This window comes from Triticum dicoccoides, chromosome 2B, assembly GCF_002162155.2.
Source record: "Triticum dicoccoides isolate Atlit2015 ecotype Zavitan chromosome 2B, WEW_v2.0, whole genome shotgun sequence".
NCBI classification, from domain to species: domain Eukaryota; kingdom Viridiplantae; phylum Streptophyta; class Magnoliopsida; order Poales; family Poaceae; genus Triticum; species Triticum dicoccoides.
In genome coordinates, this window is record NC_041383.1 from 704,167,076 (window position 1) to 704,180,547 (window position 13,472).

At 46.3% G+C, this 13,472-nt stretch overlaps 1 pseudogene; it reads right to left on the reverse strand.

Moving 5' to 3' along the window:
- Window positions 1-7,749: 7,749 nt before the first annotated feature.
- Window positions 7,750-8,643, reverse strand: LOC119368394 (annotated as a pseudogene).
- Between the last annotated feature and the right edge of the window lie 4,829 nt (window positions 8,644-13,472).

Consider the following 13,472-nt stretch of genomic DNA (forward strand, 5'->3'; position numbering starts at 1 on the left):
CCCGTGCCTCAGGTGTATCTTTTGTCTTCCCATACACGCCCAAGAAGCCTAGCAGGTTCATACAAAGGTTCTTCGTCACGTGCATCACGTCGATTGAAGAGCGGACCTCTAGGTCTTTCCAGTAGGGTAGGTCCCAAAATATAGATTTCTTCTTCCACATGGGAGCGTGTCCCTCAGCGTCATTCGGAACAGCTAGTCCGCTGGACCCTTTCCAAAGATTAGGTGTAAATCATTGACCATAGCAAGTACGTGATCACCGGTACGCATGGCGGGCTTCTTCCGGTGATCTGCCTCGCCTTTGAAATGCTTGCCTTTCTTTCGACATTGATGGTTGGTCGGAAGAAATCGACGATGGCCCAGGTACACATTCTTCCTGCATTTGTCCAGGTATATACTTTCAATGTCATCTAAACAATGCGTGCATGCGTGGTATCCCTTATTTGTCTGTCCTGAAAGGTTACTGAGAGCGGGCCAATTGTTGATGGTCATGAACAGCAACGCCTTTAGGTAAAATTCCTCCTGTTTGTGCTCATCCCACGTACGTACACCGTTTCCATTCCACAGCTGTAAAAGTTCTTCAACTAATGGCCTTAGGTACACATCAATGTTGTTGTCGGGTTGCTTAGGGCCTTGGATGAGAACTGGAATCATAATGAACTTCCGCTTCATGCACATCCAAGGAGGAAGGTTATACATACATAGAGTCACGGGCAGGTGCTGTGATTGCTGCTCTGCTCCCCGAAAGGATTAATGCCATCCGCGCTTAAAGCAAACCATACGTTCCTTGGGTCACTTGAAAACTCATCCTAGTACTTTCTCTCGATTTTTCTCCACTGCGACCCGTCAGCGGGTGCTCTCAACTTCCGGTCTTTCTTATGGTCCTCACTGTGCCATCGCATCAACTTGGCATGCTCTCCGTTTCTGAACAGACGTTTCAACCATGGTATTATAGGAGCATACCACATCACCTCCGCAGGAACCCTCTTCCTGGGGGGCTCGCCGTCAACATCACCAGGGTCATCTCGTTTGATCTTATACCGTAATGCACCGCATACCGGGCATGTGTTCAGATCCTTGTACGCACCACGGTACAGGATGCAGTCATTAGGGCATGCATGTATCTTCTGCACCTCCAATCCTAGAGGGCATACGACCTTCTTTGCTGCATATGTACTGTCGGACAATTCGTTGTCCTTTGGAAGCTTCTTATTCAATATTTTCAGTAGCTTCTCAAATCCTTTGTCAGGCACAGCATTCTCTGCCTTCCACTGCAGCAATTCCAGTACGATACCGAGCTTTGTGTTGCCATCTTCGCAATTGGGGTACAACCTTTTTTTGTGATCCTCTAACATGCGATCGAACTTCAGCTTCTCCTTTTGACTTCCGCATTGCGTCCATGCATCGACAATGACCCAACGGAGATCATCATCATCGGGCACATCGTCTGGTTCCTCTTGATCTTCAGCAACTTCCCCCATTGCAGCATCATTGGGCACATCATATGGTTCCTCTTGATCTTCAGTAGCTTCCCCCATTGCAGCATCACCGTATTCAGGGAGCACATAGTTGTCATCGTCCTCTTCTTCTTCGCCGTCTTCCATCATAACCCCTATTTCTCCATGCCTCGTCCAAACATTATAGTGTGGCATGAAACCATTGTAAAGTAGGTGGGTGTGAAGGATTTTCCGGTCAGAGTAAGACTTTGTATTCCCACATTTAGGGCATGGACAACACATAAAACCATTCTGCTTGTTTGCCTCAGCCACTTCAAGAAAATCATGCACGCCCTTAATGTACTCGGAGGTGTGTCTGCCACCATACATCCATTGCCGGTTCATCTGCGTGCATTATATATAATTAAATGTGTCAAAAACCATTACAGAACATCATGAATAGATAATTAAGTGACCAAATTAATAGAAGTTATCATCACATTAAAACCAAAGTACATATATAGTTCTCATCTAACAACATAAAGCTCTCCAGAGTATCTAAATTAATTAAACCATACATTGAAACTATGTAAAACATTTCAATGCGAAAACAAATGCGATCATAATCGCAACCAAGGTAACAATTGATCCAACGGCATAATGATACCAAGCCTCGGTATGAATGGCATATTTTCTAATCTTTCTAATCTTCAAGCGCATTGCATCCATCTTGATCTTGTGATCATCGACGACATCCGCAACATGCAACTCCAATATCATCTTCTCCTCCTCAATTTTTTTTATTTTTTCCTTCAAGAAATTGTTTTCTTCTTCAACTAAATTTAACCTCTCGACAATAGGGTCGGTTGGAATTTCCGGTTCATATACCTCCTAGATAAATATAATCTATGTCATGTTGGTCGGCATAATTTTCATAAACAATAAATGAAGCAATAGTTATTGAAAGAGCAATCATGCCCTTAATCATATTTTGATGTTGATGACAACACATATGCTAGGGACTAATCATGTTTATCAAGTATATCTCAGGATTATGTCTCAGAGACCGTGTGCATGGATCATGACTAGGGACAAAAAGCATATAACTCAAGAATGGTGATACAAGACATTGACTTCATTTATGGTTTGTCCTTGAGTATAGGGATCCCGCATTATTAAGAGGGGATCGTTGGATCTAGTGAAAAACTTGCTCAAAAGCCATTGTTCCTATATCTTGCCTTCGGACGTCCAGTGATCTACGGACGTCCGGTCTCTCTCGGCTGCCCGGACGTCCGGCCACTTCCGGTCGTCCGGTGTTCCTTTACAGAATGACTTTTACGGATGTCCGAAACTTTCCGGACGTCCGGTACTTTCACAACAGAATCTTTTTTACGGATTTCCGCACTCTCCGGTCGTCCATGCTCCGGATGTCCGGCCCGTCTCGGACGTCCGTGTCCTGTACACTAGGTCGAGGCTCACAGTTTCACAGCGGTCGGTCGTCCGATAACTGTCGGACGTCCGGACCTATTTGTGCCTCTGGACGTCCGATGTTTTCCAGACGTCCGACCGATCCTGAACACTTATGTTCCCCAAACGGTCACTTTTACTCACCTACTATATATATGCCCTTCCCTTCCACGGGATTGGGTTGACCACTCACTATGAGCCTATCAAGAACACTCCTCTCTCTCTCTCACTCACCTACACCAAATCCTAGATTCCCAAGAGTTCTAGGAGCATTTGAGAGAAGTTCTCCAATCAGGTGATAGATCCACTCCTTCCCCTTCTTTGCACCAAAGCAATTCGTGATTTGAGCAAGTTTTGAGCTTTCCCCCATCGTTCTTGTTACTCTTGGAGGTTGGAGACTCCTAGGCGGTAGGAGTCATTCGGAGAGGAATCGAACTTTGTGATTACCCTCGGAAAAGTTTGTGAGGGTTTGGATACCACCCCAAGGTCTACCACTAGTGGTTGAGAAACGCCTCCGTGGTGTTGTCTCAAAGGGAGAATAGGGTGAGCCTTCGTGGCATTGGTGTGCCTTCGTGATAACATCCACCTCTCTAACGGTGACTAGCTTCCCTCCAAGGAAGTGAACATCGGCATACATCCTCATCTCCCGGAGTTCTGGTTATTCCTAACCCTAACTCTCTACTTGTGGTTACTTGTCTCTTTGCACTTACATACATCATATTGTGCTTGCCTACTTACGTACTTGTGTTACTTACTTAGTACTTAGTACTCACTTACAATTGTTAGGCTCATCTTCATATTCCGCATTATTGCCTAAAATTGCTAAGTAATAATTAAAATTTTGTAACTGTACCTATTCACCCTCCTCTAGGTCCATCTCGATCCTTTCAGTTATAAAGATAATATATACCACATCTGAATCATAGACAGGACAAGGGCCGACGGGGGCGGATACCAAAACCATCGCACTATATAATAACAAGCAATAAAATAGTAAGAAAATTAGACAAGTATCTATCTAAAGCAAGATTTTTTTTTCTTTCAGAAAGAAGATAGGAACAAGAGGCTCACCACGGTGGTGCCGGCGACGAGACGGCGCGGGCGATCGACGATAGTGAAGACGGGGACAGGGAGTGACGGGCTGCTAATATAAACCTAGACAAATCTCGGGAAAAATAGAGTTCGGAGGTCGTGCTTCGAGAGGAGAAAGCTTAACTAGTGTGGCTTGAGCATTTCATCGAAAACCTCATGTGCATAGGAGGTAAGCTAGAGCACCACAAAGCCCTCCCCTCCCCCGCAAGAGAAAAACAGAGCAGTGGAGTGCTCTGCTCGCGGGCGAGGGGTATATATAGGCACCTCAATGGTCCCGGTTCGTGGCACGAACCAAGACTAATGGGCAGCCTGTTGTCCCGGTTCAAGCCACGAACCGGGACAATGGTGGTGGGCCAGGAGCCAGGCCCATAGGTCCCGGTTCGTCCCACCAACCGGGACCAAAAGGTCCAGACGAACCGGGACCAATGGCCCACGTGGCCCGGACGGCCCCCTGGGCTCACGAACCGGGACCAATGCCCCCATGGGTCCCGGTTCTGGACTGAACCGGGACTAATGGGCTGACCCGGCCTGAACCAAAGCCCTCTTTTCTACTAGTGTAGTAGTCATGTACATCTAAATGCACATTTTATACAATTTATTACATCATACAGATATGTAATGACATTTACAAACAAGGTGAGGGTGAAAGTCTTGCTTGCATTAATTGTTGACATTGGACAAAGGCACGATGGCTTTAGGAGGCAACTATGTCGGCTTCCCTACCTCTGAGAAAGTCTATCCACCAATTCTAGGGCGAGCAACCAGATCTCATTCTTGTATGGGATCATGGCACAATGAATTTTCTTTTTGCGGAAGAAGCAATCTAGCATAGTGTTGTTTGTGAGCAAGCACCAAAAGGTAGAGATGGTGGATGATGCCTTTGGCGAATTGAGAAATGAGTTTGTCCTTTTTCTGGTGAAAACCTGTGATCTAGCCATAACGTACATGTGACGGCAGTACCCTTCTTGAAGGTGTTAGCTTGAGGGTGATAAACCACAGACAATTTTTTTTGGTTAGACCAAATAGCATCCCTGAATGATCACCTATTTCTTAGTGAAGTTGTTGTCTTCAAGTACAATCCTCTCGGGTAATTTATGTATTATTGTGCTAGTGCATTTTGGTCCTTGGGTTAAGATTGTGCAAAATGATGGAGAAAATGACTGTCATGAGGCCAATTATGAAGATGATAGACTGAAATTTGGTTTCATTTTTGTAAAAATATTTCTTCATCTTCATGCCTAACCATTTCCAAATTCTCAAGTAGTTAAATAATTCTACTTCCAAGAACATAAACAACAATAACTTAGTTCCTTGTACATATGCTCACATTATAAAGAGTGGCCAGTTTTGTGTTGCATGCTTGAGTGTGATGAATAGTTCAATTGTATGGTTCTTAATTTTGTGTCAACCATTTTTGGGTGATGCGATTATTTGTTTGTGAGCTGTCTATGACACCAAACATATAGTAGATGGTTTTGCGAGTTATGGTACATGATATGAAGATGTCCATATGGTTAAAATATCATTTGTAATATTATGGAGATATCACATACTGTCAACCGTGGACAGCTCGAGAAACATTTTTTTCCTTCAGGAAGATTGTATTGTTCTTACAAAACTGTATGCGATGTCACATACATGATAATGCACCATTGACCATACAAATAAACATAATAAAAGAAAACACCCACTATGTAATTTGCAAGACATCCTATATATGATCGAAGATTGCCTTCGAGTAGAGTTTCCTTCCACGATCTTCTCAAGAGGAAGAATGCCGACTATGCCTTCTATCCCCATCCTTGAAAATAATGACCCCGCCATCTTGCCAACATTCTTTAGCAATATTTCAAACAACCATAACATTCTATAGCACTACTTCTCATAGCATTGAATAATAAGATCTTTTTTCCGTAATCCCGTTGTTCTCACAGCTCGACAAAAAACCATTGATTCATACCTATATGTGAGACCAACAACCTTCACCAATAAACAAATACATCCCTACCTATATGTGGGACTAACAATCTTCGAAGAAACATAAATAAATAAATATACTTTTACTGAAATGTGTGACCTAACACAAATAAACAACTAAAGTAATATTTTTAATTTCTCTTCTCAACTGATTTCTTCCAGTTCTATATGATAGAACAAGAGAGTGAAAAAATTGTAATCCGATAGAGCTTGTCCTCCTACCCAATCCACGACCTTGTCCAATCAACTTACTAATGCGTATTCTCATATGTTTCAACTTATGAAATGTTGTGTCTTGTAAAGAACCTACTAATGACCATTTAAAATTCTCAAATGCCTGCAACAAGATTTGGCATTGCATGTTTTGCTTTTTTTAATCATGAACCACATGCAAAGGTGGTAGGGTATGAACATATTTTAACAACTTCTTAAGGTAGTGACCTATCTTCTTGTAATTTATAGTTTCATAGCAATGCACGGACATCATGCTAGTAGAACATAATATAGGGGTCTTACTATGAGGATATGCAACAAATGAGCCAAAATGATATGATGCATTTTGGACTCATTAGGGGTAGCAGGGGATTTTGTGAGGTGCACAAGCGAGATGTCAAGACACCGGTGAGGATGTATGGTGATTCTGGTTGTCTCGGTGCTCGATGGTCGTGGTGTCAACACGCTCGTCACCACAACGGATCATACAATCGCCTCAACGAGAACTGATGCTACTCATGAGGTCTATCAACATATATACTCATATTTTTTATAAATATAGTTATACAAACAAGACATCAAACCCACGGAAGGCATATCCATGTACAAGTCCTAAACAACTATGGAACCTTCCCTTCCGACATGTGTGGCTTATGGAAACTGGAGCAGATGAGAAAGATTGCATGGATGAGTGCACGTTCATCAAGATTAAGGAAGTTATGCCTTATTCCTTTGTTGGTAGGAGTTAGGTCTAGGTTCCTCATCTTGGATACCACAGTAGAACAACTACATATAAGGACCCATAGGTAGAAGCGGAAGAATAGCCAGTTTAACACAAGTACAACACCATGATGTAGATGGATGAAGAGAAGCGCTTTGTGTCGACATTGTGGCAAGATGTAGATCTGTTACACGAATCTAGATTGTTATAGTTTCACTCATGTTAGCCACCATCATACTTTTGCATTAAGATCATAGGGAAGACAAAGAAAATAAGTAGGATTCTTACCTAACCCAGGTAAAATCGTGCATCCCTAACTTCATCCTCATCCGCATATGCACGCGAGTTTGTTTCCGAGATCCTTGCAACCTTAGCATCGTTTATTTGAGCATTCTATGATTTTAACAACTCTAGATTTTGAGTGTGTTTTGACTTTGGTCGATCCCACCATAGGATGGAGTGAGTAATTTTCTATTATTTATGGGCGTGGGTGGGGATTGGGGTTGTTGTGTTGCCTCTTCGATGTTTCTTTGCTTTTTTGCAGCTTTGTTCAAAAGAGGCTTTGCATTTGTTCTCTATGCACCCAACACCATTTAATATAAATCAAAACCAGCCATGACATGCAAACCTTTTCATGTTGAACTAATTATCATTAGTCCACATTTCCTCATTGGAAAACGCTAGTAGATAACAGAATGGAAGATCCAAGTAAGTAAAAATTTATTTATATTACACATGACAATCCAGCACCACATAATAACTTAAAAATCACAAGGGGAAATAAAATAAATCCTCAAACAACACAAGGAAGTGCCAATCATATGGATCAGATGAAAGGCAACCCTCTCAAACATCACTCTTCACCGAAGAGTTATACCCATCCTGGTCATCATAATACTTGGACCACAACATGATCCCACCATACTTCCCCGCACTCTTGATCAATGGGAGGACATCCGACTTTAGGTCATCAGCCGGGATGAACCCGCTCCCAGCAGCCTCAGGTGACGCCGGGAGACCGAGGAAGATCTGCTTTGCAGGAACTGTCAACCACTGCTTCCATGAATCAGCTAGATTGGAAGTGCTTCCTAAAGTATATTGGCAAGGAGCGTTGTTGTAGAATTGCACCCACACATAGTCAAAGAGGCCGGTGTCGAGGGCACCTCCCACCCAGGCATCAGGGAAAGGGCATTGTGGCGCGGCAGTCAAGTACACTCTCCTGCCGGAGTTGCTATACCCTTTTAGGAACCTTGCAAGATCGTCCCAGTGCAGGGGTGTACCGCCCTCAATATCGAAGTCGATGCCGTCAAGGACTGCATCACCGAGAGGCCGCGAAGATGACTTACCTCCTAAGAAGTTGTTCCACAGGTACGTCGCGACATTCTTGGCGTCTTGGGACGAGGAAAGGTAGTAGCCGCCTGCCCCGCCACCGATGAAGAGCATGACCTTGACGCCGTTGCTCTGGCATGACTTGATGTCGGAGCTTAGGCTAGCGCACCCGTCGTTGGTTGGGACGCAGTGGCCTGCCAGGTTGAGGACTGGCGGTTGGCCATTGCCAAAGGAGGAAAGGAAGGCGATGTTGACAAATTTGTAGTTGCTAGTGGCGCAGGTTGCAGCCAGCGTGCCCTCTCCACCATTCTGACCCTAGTAGATGGAAATACCGCCGGCTTCTGACCCGACAAACTGCGCCGCGGCTACTGCCACGACTAGCAGTTGCAGCAGAGATGACCTAGTAGCCATCTCTGGGGCAATATTTGTTCCTATTGGACTCTTCTCTCCACTGTTGGTGTTTTCAGATGTAGGAGTATGCCTTCTGTTTTGCCGCGTGTGCTGAGTTTGTGCTTGGATGGTTGACTTATATACGAGGGCACTCTTCGTGTGAAATCTGCACCCCCATATTGTTTATGTTTATGCGTGACTTGTTGGGCACATGGATGAACACTTGTGAACGTGCTCTGCTGGCATCTTCGAATTAACGGCGACGGAGTTCGTGATTTTGTACTACACCTTCAGCTTGCAAGGGATTATCTTACGCTACTTGAACAGAATAACGTGCAAGGCAGCGATATAGAATAAGAAAAGGCGTACTACAGCTGTGTTGGCGACGGCAAACTAAGCAATTAAGAGCAGAGAAACTCATAAAAAAGCGATTAATAAAAGAATAATAGAAGGCGTGCTACATAAGAGATAAATCTTGTACCGTTCGCATTCGTCATGCTATGTTTTCTTAGGGTATACTTCCGCCTCTTCGTTTTTGTTTAACATAGTACAAACGCAGATGCTCATATATACGTACATACCCTCATCCTTATAAATGCGCACATGCCTTATCTTTATAAGCATCTTCGAAAAACTGAGCTGGCACATCATTTTAAAATTGACGAAGTCGAGACAGACACCTTCGTAGTCGACCGAAACGTCTTCTCGCACTAAACACACATCACCGAAAGACCTGAATTTAATCCAGAAAAATGCGAGCACCGGTGAGTACTTGAAACCTGATGGGTTGAGGATACCATTATATCCTCCTAACCATCCAACTGCATATTCGTTTGCTACTTTCACCTGTCGTGCTTGAACAATCCAATCAGCAGCCCCGCGTCGCTCCCGTGCGAGCGACACGGGCGGACTCTGCAGCCCTAGCCGCCGCCGCCAGTATCCCGGCCACCCGTCTCCGCCACCGTCGGAGGACGCCGCAAGGCGAAGCCTCGCGGCCGACGGCGGCGGCGGGGGACCTTGCTCGTGGCGCTGGGGGGCACTCGGCATGGCGGGTCATCTCCCGGTTATCTGCGCATTGCCATGGCGCTGGTGTCCGGATCCGCCCGATCTGATGCATCCGGCTCTGGCTGCCATGGTCTTCGCCGGTGAGGGCCTGGATCTGAGGCGGCGGCCTCGCTGGTGCGGACGGCGCTCCTTCGGCGGTGGGGAGTGCTCGTCGGTGAGGTAGGCCGGATCCCCTCGGCTGCGCGGGCAGCGAGGTTCCGGTGGGCGCTGGTCATGGCGCGGGGAGGCCCCGGGCTCCCCTCGTCAGATCGGAGGCGATCTGGTCCGCTCATGATGCATTACCTCCGGCCGGCCTGGATCTCCGGCGTGCACGCGCCTGCTGATGTTGTTGCTAGTTCGGAGGTGGCAGCAGGGTGCTTGGCCGGGGGAAACCCTTGGCCGCCGGTGGCGGTCACGGCGTCGATGGCGTCCCGGACGCCATTCCCTCCTTGGTGGCGGCGCCGAGGCTAAACCTCCCCTGACTCCCCCTTCCCTTGCACCCGGGTGAAAACCCTAACCCCGGTGGCTAAGCGGCGGCGGCGCCACAGCGTCGTCACCTTCTTGAAGGCGCCGATTTGGGCATGGGGATGCTGGGTGTGCATGGCGAGCTTGTCTGGTTCCTGGTGGCGGCCCGTCTGATCTACCGCGTCGCAGCTCCGGGCAGTGTCTCGTGGCTGCGGTGCTTCTTTTCCGGTCGTGTCTCCGATGGGGACCTCGCCCTTCCTCACCTTGTACATGCCTTGGTGGAGCGGTACTTCATCTCACTCATTGATGGCGGCGAAGATCGGCGGCATGGCGCTGTGGAGGCTCGCCGCCCGATGCGCGGAGATGGACTCGCGCAGGTGGAGATAGCTGTCTGGCGTCATGTGTGTCTGACTGGATCGTGCCCCAGACCCGGTATGTGGCTTGGCTGGGGCTTCCGGCTTTTGATGTTAGGTTTAGGTGAGTGGTTTGGGTAGTGGCCCAACTAGCATCCCTTCATCATATGGGTAAGAGTAGCGGCATATGTTGCCGAGATGGTGGATTCAGAAATATTGTCTGTAATACTTTGTAAGGTCCTCGAGAATAATTAATAAAGTGTCGTATGCATCTCCCAGATGCAGAGGCCGGGGGTCATCCTCCTTTTCTAAAAAAAAACATGAAGGGAACGGGCGCCTATATCTCACTTCCAGCGAGACAAAAAATATATAAAAGATATTCATGCTGTTCTAACACTTCAAAAAAATGTTTGCATGTTTAAAATTTTAATATTCATGACATTTAAAAATGTTGACCATGCGTTTAAAAATGTTAGCTTTGCATTTAAAACACATTTACCATGTATTAAAAAATTGTTCAATGTGCACTTTTCAAATGTTCTGCATGTACTTGGCTAAATGTTCAACATGTATTAAAAAAAGGTTCAACATGTATCTAAAATATGTTCAATCATCATGAAAAAGTGTTCAACGTGTGTTTGATAAGTAGATGTGCATGAACAATAGTTGTCGCATTTGGAACCGACATCGAAAATAGATTTCAAATAGCGCATCGGGGGGAAAGTAGTCATCGTACATATTCATATGACCCTGTGGCCTGTTCATTGAACACTTGATGTCCCTTTATTGAACCCTTGAAGTTGAGAACATGCTCCTCCCCACTCTTCATTTCTTTAAGAATCGCTCTCATCATCGTTGTTTTATCCACATCTTCGTCATCATCGGACGAAGACAAATCCATGAGCTCGTCGTAGAAGTACTCCTCGTTCGAATCCATCGTATTTGCTTGAAAGTAAACAATGAGAACTTCAAAATCTTGCACTAGGCATTTGCCCGGACACTTGTTGGGTGCATTGTCCGCCATGGATGGCGTACATAGGGGCGGAGGGTACCTGGGTGGCAACCAGATCCGAGAGACATGGTGTCGGTGTCTGGCAAGGCTTGGGTGGCGTCAGCAGGGGTCTGGCAAAGGCTGGGCGGCACCCCGGGGCTACGGCAGTGCCAGTGGTCTCGTTCTCTGGGAGCATGGGATTGAGAGCGACAGGAGGAGAGTATGAAGGTGAAGATGCAGAGGCTCCAAGTGGGGTTTTCAGTGGATGTGAAGTGTTAGTCTGACATAGCGGATGCCCGGACTCCACCAGAGCTCCCCTCATTTTAGAGACGACTTGTGGGATTTCGGACGTTCGGACCAGTCCATGCCGACTTAGTGATCCGCGTTGGATGGCTAAAACTGTGTAGATGGCCTGGTCCGGACAATAGCGGCGCTTTGAAATGCGTTGGAGATGTCAACATTGGCTCTCTTCCATGAGTCATTACGAGGACAATAGTCATACATCACAGATTTTTACATGCATCTCACCCCCTCCCTCGTGAATTCCAGGTAGGTGTGGCCGGGTGTGGCCCTTCTTCCCCCTATTCTCCTCCGATCCTAAAGCTCCATATGTGCCCGTCCGACTTCTTCCCCCTATTCTCCTCCGATCCTAAAGCTCCATATGTGCCCGTCCGTTAGCATCGCTCTTATGAGGAGGAGGTAGGCATACATATAGCTTTTAACGTACATCCCCAACGAGCATAAACACATTATTTGAGACGTTGCTTAATAGAGTGGACATACATATGGCGAAACATATTCGGATAGGGATATGTGCACTATTTTAGGCGATACGGAACACTAGAAATGATTTGATTTTTAATGGGACGAACTTCACTAATTTATTGCAGGTTATCTACAAAGCTACAGCTTGGATCCGTACGTGGTCGTTACTCACTCATGCGGACTCCATGGAGCTTTTGTTTATTGGATGCAACCGTTGGGAGACGGTAGCACGGGCTATCTTCAGCCGATTTAGATGGCAAGCTAATAATAGGCTAGGTGTATAGACATTGTAGTCTGTTCTTTATCGTTGGATGTGGCATCTTTTTTTATGTTCTCTTCCGATCTGCGCTCAGGTTGTGAGCCTTTTGTGGATCTAAGATTTTGTTACACTACTTTTTAATAATATGGCTGCATGCCTTGATTGATACAGAGGCCGGGGGCTTTTTTCCTTTTCAAGAAAAAAAATAAGGAGGAGGTGGGCGAAAATGCCTGATAGTTCATAAGAAGTAGTTTCTGAAGGAAATAGACTGCTTGGAATAAAAATATTACACTGTTTGCGAATGTATATGAAACTCGACCCGTTTATTTTTTTCAGATGCTTTGTACCTATGGTGAATCTTTGTAAGATCTGATTCTTTAACACACATGAAACTCATCGTACACGTTTCATATCATATGTACTAGAGGCGGTTACAACAGCAGTCCTGATTCGGCAACATCTCCTGCACGGTGGGATTTCCTACGACGGTCAAATCACACGTGATGGTGAAGCAGTCTCCTCGCAGCTTGGACTTGTTTGCAATCCGGATGTTGCCCCATCTAGTACCCGCCGACCCGAAGGTTTTGCTCCACACTCGCCCGGCCATATGTACTTTGCCGTCTTTCTCCCGCATGCTTAAGCGGTACTTCACCATCACGCCCGTCGCTGCCTCGTCCCCGCGGAGACGCAAGAAGGCCGCCACGTAGCCAGGCGCCCGGCTGTCGCCGCCGGGGCAGAAGTCGATGCACCAATCGTAGCCCCCGACTCTGAACGTGCTCGACGTGACGTATTTGTCGACGCCCATGCCGTCGAGCAGCGAGTAGTTCTTCACCACGAACTTGTGCACCGCGGTGGTGGCCTCCGTCGTGCATACCGACGAGGTCACGCTTACCGGCGGCGATTGCGAGTTCGCAGCCCAGCAAGAGTTGATGTTTCCCATGGCAAACTAACGCAGACGATGAATCAAAGGCAA